Source organism: Cannabis sativa, chromosome 4 (genome assembly GCF_029168945.1).
Source record: "Cannabis sativa cultivar Pink pepper isolate KNU-18-1 chromosome 4, ASM2916894v1, whole genome shotgun sequence".
Classification (NCBI taxonomy): Eukaryota; Viridiplantae; Streptophyta; class Magnoliopsida; order Rosales; family Cannabaceae; genus Cannabis; species Cannabis sativa.
Genome location: NC_083604.1, coordinates 21,881,600 through 21,889,001, shown reverse-complemented (window position 1 = coordinate 21,889,001; position 7,402 = coordinate 21,881,600). Strand labels below are relative to the sequence as shown.

General features: G+C 39.2%; 1 non-coding gene across 1 annotated transcript; it reads left to right on the top strand.

Annotated features, from left to right (window-relative positions):
- Positions 1–292: 292 nt before the first annotated feature.
- LOC133037570 (small nucleolar RNA R71) lies at positions 293–399 on the top strand. Its single transcript, XR_009687662.1, has one exon. It is a non-coding gene; the product is annotated as a small nucleolar RNA R71 (small nucleolar RNA).
- Positions 400–7,402: the final 7,003 nt, after the last annotated feature.

The following is a 7,402-nucleotide window of genomic DNA, read 5'->3' as shown; positions in this document are numbered from 1 at the left end:
TATCTCACAAACAACTTGGGCTTGTTTAGCCTGCCCTGCAATTAGCTTTGTCAATGCCTCAACCTGAGCTGTCAGCTTTGTGATGGCATCAACCTCTAACACACCAGCTACCTTCTTAGTTTGACTCCTTTCAGTTGGCCATTGCTGATTGTTTAGAGCCATCTCCTCCAATAGATCATAAGCCTCATTAGCACTCTTTCTCATAAAGGCTCCACCAGCTGCTGCATCTATCAGAGTTCTAGTGTTTCCAACCAACCCGTTGTAGAAATTGTGGACCAGCATCCACTTCTCTATACCATGATGAGGGCACTTTCTGATCAGATCTTTAAACCTCTCCCAAGACTCATGGAGAGATTCATTATCTTGTTGGCAGAAGTTGTTGATTTCTCCTCGCAGCTTTGCAGACTTTGCTGGAGGAAAAAACTTTGACAAGAATTTCGTTGCTAGATCATTCCATGTGGCAATAGAGTTGGGTGGTAAGGAGTTTAACCAACTCTTGGCTCGTTCTCTGAGCGAGAATGGGAACAGTCTCAGTAGAATGGCATCATCACTAACTCCATTAACTTTAAAAGTTCCATGAAGTTAGAGAGATGTAGATTAGGATCTTCAGAAGGGAGGCCACCAATCTGAACTGAAGACTGCACCATTTGAAGTATGGCAGGTTTGATCTCAAAGTTATTCGCATCCACTGCCGGTGGCCTGATACATGACTGCACTCCCGTCTGAGTAGGGAGAATATACTCTCTCAAGCTATGGCCATTAGCTTGATCTTCCACGGCACAACCATTATTGTCGTTATTTGCAGCATTCGCATTCACATTAGCAGCCATGATTTATGTTGTTTCAGCAGTTGCTGAAACTCCTTCTTGCCTCTTGTTCCTTCGGTTTCTACTACAAGTTTTCTCAATTTCAGGGTCAATGGGTAGTATAACTGCTTGCCCTTGGCGGCGCATGCACTCAAAATACCTGAAATAGATAAGAACAGTTTTTGCAAGAGAAAGGTTAGAAATTCAGCAAGAGAAAATATATCAAAGTAGAAGTTAGTATAATTTCGTGTAATATTAATCTTTAGACAATTTCTCTGGCAACGGCGCCAAAAACTTGTTACGAATTTTATGTTTACTACGCAAGTATACGCAATCAAGTAGTATCTCACGCAAGTGAGGTCGAACCACAGGGAATTAGATTAAGTACTACTAAACTATACTTATGATTCTATTTGGTAAAATAATAATTTTGCAATTTAAAAGTAAATAACTCAGAAAATTAAAAAGAGAATAAACAACGATTAATCAAGATGAGAGATTAGGGAGGTGAATCCTGTTGATAAGCTACCAATGTTAATACCTAATTGCGATCCTTATCTTAATGTGAATGACAGATTATGAATTAACCTAACTCTTTTTAGATCTTTTAGGTTCTAAATCTTATGTTCTCTAATTAACTTCTTAATTAAATCAACACAAAATCAGCATTAAGCAATAATCTATTGGTCACTGAGGCTATGTAAATACTTTCGTTTCACATCAAAACCTAGACTATCCAATTTTAGCATTCTCAATTCTCACTTTTCAGATTTTGAATTGAGATCATTAAACATGTAAAAGGTGATCAAGCTTGCACATGGAATTAAACACAAATATAGATAGTATTCACAAACAAGATAAAGGAATGGCAATTATTTATTAACTAGGCATAAACTTAAACAACATTCATCATCCTCCCGTAATGGGAAATTTAGTTCATCATAACTCTAAAAACATCCATGATTAATTCAGAAACAAAACTAAACATAAAAGGAAGAAATAAGGGTAAAAAAAAAAGAAACTAGAAAGTGATATCGCTCCGGGTCTTCAAGATAGCTTCCTCTCCACCTTCATCCACCTTTTAGGTCTTTTTCTGCTTACTTTGACCTTCAGAGTCGTATTCCTTATATAGGGATGAGAGGTGTGCCTCCAATTTAGAGAAAAATCAAAATTAGGTCAAATCTGCGATTTCTGTACCAAGTCGCAACTAGCATTTAAGTTGGTCGCGACTATAGGCAAAACTCGAAAAATTGAGTTTCTGCCAATCCTCGAAGTCGCGACCTGGCTCTCTGGAGGTCGCGACTACTGACGTGTCTGGAGCCGAATTTTCCAATTTTTTTCCAATTTGTCCCATCTTTTCACCATTTGACTAAATTTGAACTTTAACATCCCGGTAACCTGAAACAACAAAAATCAAGCGTAAAACTACTCCAAAAGACACCAATAGACGAGAAAATGCTAACTTTAAAGACCCGAAATAGACGCTAAATATAACCTAACAAGCTGGAGCCCCATCTTCTCGTAAGCAGTCTTAAACAAGATATTTGAAGAAGCGCCATTATCGATCATGGTCCTGGACATCATTTTGTTTGCTATCTGGACTTCCACGACTAGCGGGTCATTGTGCAGAAATCTTATCTGGACAGCATCTTCGTCGTTGAATGTTATGGTTGGCTCTCCTGCGCGTGGAGCTTTGGGCTTCCTTTCTTCCACGGCCAGGATGACTTCTTCTTGCTCGTATTGAGCTGTGCGGGCATATCGTTCTCGAGCTTTGCCCATGTCTCCAGCGATGTGCGGGCCTCCAATGATGACTTGCAAGTGTCCATCTATTGGCGGAGGCATCAGATCCTGGTTATTTTGACCTTGGTTGGCCTTGACGTACTTCTGTAAGTGCGGGTTGTTTTTCTTGATCAAAAGTTCTATTTCCCCTCTTCAAGTTGTAGCATTCGTTGGTGTCGTGGCCGTAGTCTCCATGGAACCAGCAAAACTTTGTCATGTCCCTTTTGCTGGTATCTTTCTTCATGGGCTCGAGCTTCTTGTACGGAATTAGCGATTGAGTCGCTATATACACACTTTCTATATCTTTAGTTAAGATAGTGAATGCAGTGTGTTTGGCACGATCACAAGGAGTCTGTCTGGGTTTTTCGGTGAACTTTCCCTTCTTCCCGTTACCTTGCTTGTGGTTGTTGCCTGAACGCTTGCCACTTGAATTGCTGGAATATTGGGAAAGTTGGGCGGACGTTCCAGTAGAGGGAGCCTTCGTTTTGTTCGGCTTTTGCTCACCCTCTGCTCGCTGACTGGCTTCTTCGAGCTTGATGAAACCTTCGGCCCGGTCAAGGAAATCGCTCATTAAGTCGACCGGTCTATTTTTCCTTATGTCCTTCCACAGTTCGCCAAGGACTTCAATGCCCCCCAGTATCGCGGATAACTTTCCATCCTCGGTTACCCGTGATACCTTGGTCGCTTCCGTCATGAATCTGCTGATGTATGCCCGGAGTGGCTCGCCTGGTCACTGTTTTACTTTGACCAAATCTCCCAGATGCAATGAGAGTTGGCGTGAGGAAGAGAATTGTGCATGGAATTCCGAAGAGAAGATTTTCCATGAACTAAACTTTCCTGGAGCCAACTTGAAATACCATTGTTGTGCGGCCTCTGACAGAGTAGCGGGGAAGATTCTGAAACATACGTCTCCTCGTACCCCTTGTAAATCCATTTGCATCTCGAAATACTTGAGATGGGAGAGAGGATCTTCTCTCCTAGTGTACATCTTCCACGTTGGCATCTTGAACTTCTGAGGTAGTGGCAGGAGATTGATTTCTGGTGAGAAGGGAGTTTCGCGTGCACGGTCTAACTCAAGATCGTTGTTACGCTGCCTGGCCATGCCATGAAACATATTCTTTAGTTTGTCGAGCTGGGCCTGTACGGCTGGGCTTACTAATTTGGCATTCAGGTCGGGTTGGACTGCGTCAGTGTCTTTCTGAGCGGGGATTTGAGTATGGGCTCTGGACTGCACGTTCGTTGTAGTATTCTTCTCGTCTATTCCCCTTCTTCTGTTTACAGCGTCCCTTAGGTCATGGGTTATTCCCAACCTATCGAACACAGAAGAACCTGGCTGCCTTAGCGATTGGTTCGCTTGGTTGGCAGGTGGAATGGCTCCATTATTTTGCGTGGATCTGTCGAGCATGACTCCTCCTGATGTATTTCTGGAGAAAGTCTGTCCGCCTACCTCTTGGCCCACGAGTGGAACTCGTGACCGGGGATTGGACGGCTGACCGTTGGTTGTCTGGGAAGCACTCACCGTTGGGTCATCCTCGGTTTCTCCAAGGGGAATGACGTTCGACGCTTGCTGGCCTACAGTCTGATAGGCTCTTCGTATCAGCACAGTGGCTAGCCGACTACGATCTTCGATCTCTGCATGGTGAGCCCTTAATGCCACCATCTCTTTGTCCCTCCACTCGGCGAACATATGCCTCTGTTCGTCAAACGCGAGGTTTACCACGGCACGTAATTCCTCCTGATCGTGATGCAGGGTATTATTGTGACCCTGTATGAGTCCAAGTGCAGCTCGGAGGTTTTGCAATTCGGTCGCGTCTTCGATGGTCGTTTGGGCGCTTATGCCTGGTGGAACAGTCATGTTATGAACGTCCTGGCTATGTGCAGAACCGTTGTTTCCGGTCTCTTGCACACCAGGCGCAGTTTCAGTAACAGGAGTTGTCCCATCATTCACCACGCTTCCCGTCTGTCCAGGATTGACAGAAGGTGGAACCCTCAAACTCCCTGGGTCCTGCAACGTCGGATCCAGCGTCTGTGAGTTTGCTGGGTCGGACAGGCCTCTACGAGTTTGCACTATCGTGTCGAAAGAGCGATCTGTGATTCTTCTCTCAATGAAAGCACCAAAATGTTGACTTCGCTTTTAGCCAATGACAATGAGTCTTTTTGATAAGCGATAAACGATATGTCGTAATAAGAATATGTAGTAAAACAATAATAAGACACAGAAATTTTATAGAGGTTCAGCCCCGAGCAGTTCGGTAATAGCCTAATCCTCGTTAGTTGTATTGACTTAAGAATAAGGAAGAAGATTCCTTTTCTTATAGCTCTTACAATAATATCTCTGAATATATAATTCTTAGATAGCCTTAGCTTATAGCGTTTTGGCGTATAATCTCTCAGATTACAGTTTTTTGACCCTTTGCCCAGTGAGCATTCCTCACTATTTATAGGGCTAGAAACTTGAGGAGGAAGAGTTTCCTCTCTCGTTACAATGCGAATAAACAGAAGGATCGTGTGATCAATGCTGAATGCCAGAATCGTGGGATTGAGGCTGAATACATTGATAGTGGGATCGTGTGTATGCCACATCCACGTAAGTTGATCCCTGAGTTATAGGGATTGAGCTGGTGACTCACGATGTATTTGGTTGAATTCGCTAGGTGTTGCTCATTCTGCACGGCTCGTCGAATATTCCATTTTGGATATGCCAGCGAGGCATCCTGCTCGGCATGTTGATCAGAACAGATGCTCTAAGTAGAGTCCACATGTCACCATTCTCGTGATGCCACGTCAGAGTGCCAAATTTGGGATAACAATGTGTTTGGCAAACAGTCAAAAAACAGCTTTTTAAAGAATTTTTGGAGAAGCTACAGCTAAAAGCTGAAGCTGCTCCAACCCAACTTTTAGAAAAAGTTATTTTGATTAAAAGACTATAATAATTTTTTTTTGTACTAAAACCATATTAACTTATTTATTACATATTAAAAAAATAAAAAAAAAATTAAAATAAACTAATTATAATAAAATAAATTATTATTAAATCTCTTATTTTTTTTAAAAAAAAATAATTTATATTTTATTTTAATATTAACAAACAACATTAACCTAGAATTTTTCTTATATACTTGAGTTTCTAATTTTTTTTTTTTTTTACATTTGATAAAACATAATAAACAAATACTATAAATTATTTTTATCAAATGTATATAAATTTATATTTGAAAAAAAAATTAAAAAGATATAAAAAAATAAAATATTATATAAAATAAGTTCTTACATATTTGTGATTATAATAAACTAGATTATAACAATATCATTTGTTGGAATTTATTTTACCAGGATCTTAGATCTACTCACAAGTATGTTGTTTAAACACCCTAAATATGAACTTTCTAAAACGATAAATTAAACACATATAAAGTTAAGAAAACCTTACATTGATGCAGCGGAATTAATGTCTCCTTCCGCTCAGATCTCTAACCCTTGTATCCAATCTGTAGCAGAGTATAATCAAGATCAAAGCCTGAATGTCCTTCTTCTTCAAGTTTGATCCTTCACAGTCTTCCAATCTATGATTGAGTTACTGCTTGTTGTGTGTGGGCACTTACTCTCTCACTAGGGTTCGAAATAGATGAAGGGAAAAGAGAAGGATGATTTCGGCCAGGTATAAAAAGTAGGGAAGGCTCAGTTTTTCTGAAGAGAGAAATTTCTGTCAGAAAGCTAATGAAAGCATGTGTTTGACTGAGCCATCACTTTCTATTTATAGGCAACTACTAAGTTTAGGTTAGGAATTATTTGGCATTAAAATGATGAAAAAATCAATTTGAAACTCCTCAATTAGTGGCCGGTCAAGGTGTAGTAGTGGGCCCCACTTGATTTTGCAGTTTTATCAAATTTTATTTCTATTTTCAAAAACGCCAATTTTCCAATTCTAACCTTTTAAATGCCAAAACTAATTATTTAATAACTAAAACAGATTATTAAATAATATTGTCATTTAATTTAATTATTAATTAGACATATAAAGTCTATTAATAAATAAATAAACCTAAAATCTCTTTTCTTTAAAATTTCACCCCTGCTTAGTGAAAATTCATAAAATTAGACATAGTCTAACTTTAGAATTATAATTGATCAATCACGAATCAATTAATGAGTCTTACAAGTAGAATGTTCTCAACTAGAATGGGGACCATGGATCTATATGCTGAGCTTCCAATAAGTGAACCAAATTTACCAAGTAAATTCCTACTTATTAATTCTTCGTTGAATCCACTCTTAGAACTTAGAATTGCACTCTCAGACTTATATAGAGCATATTATATGTTTCACGATATCAATATGCTATCTCATTTAACCATTGTTATAATCTTATTGTGATTTAAAGATCCTCTATATAGATGATCTACTTGGAGATGCGATTTCTTTACCGTTCTCACCCCTCAATGTATTTTGCCCCTTAAAACACTTAGCTACCTGTAAATGGTGTTTAGTGATCTAATGATTACTCAGTTAAACAAGAGCTCATCCATTTACTTCTATTTGCTAAGCTCAAAGGGAATCATCACTTGACTTCTATAGACCAGTAAAAGCTATAGATTCCATATTTATGTTCAGCACTCCCACTCAATCATACTATCATGTTCCCAAAATATACGTATCACCCTGACCTAAAAGTAGGCTTAACTAATAAATCAAAGAACATGAATAGTACTCCTGAGTTGAGCCTAAGCATATCAGGATTTAGATTCTTTTAATCTTAAGATCAACTACTGATATTGACTTGGAAAGATATATATATAACGGTAAGTTTGTAATATTAA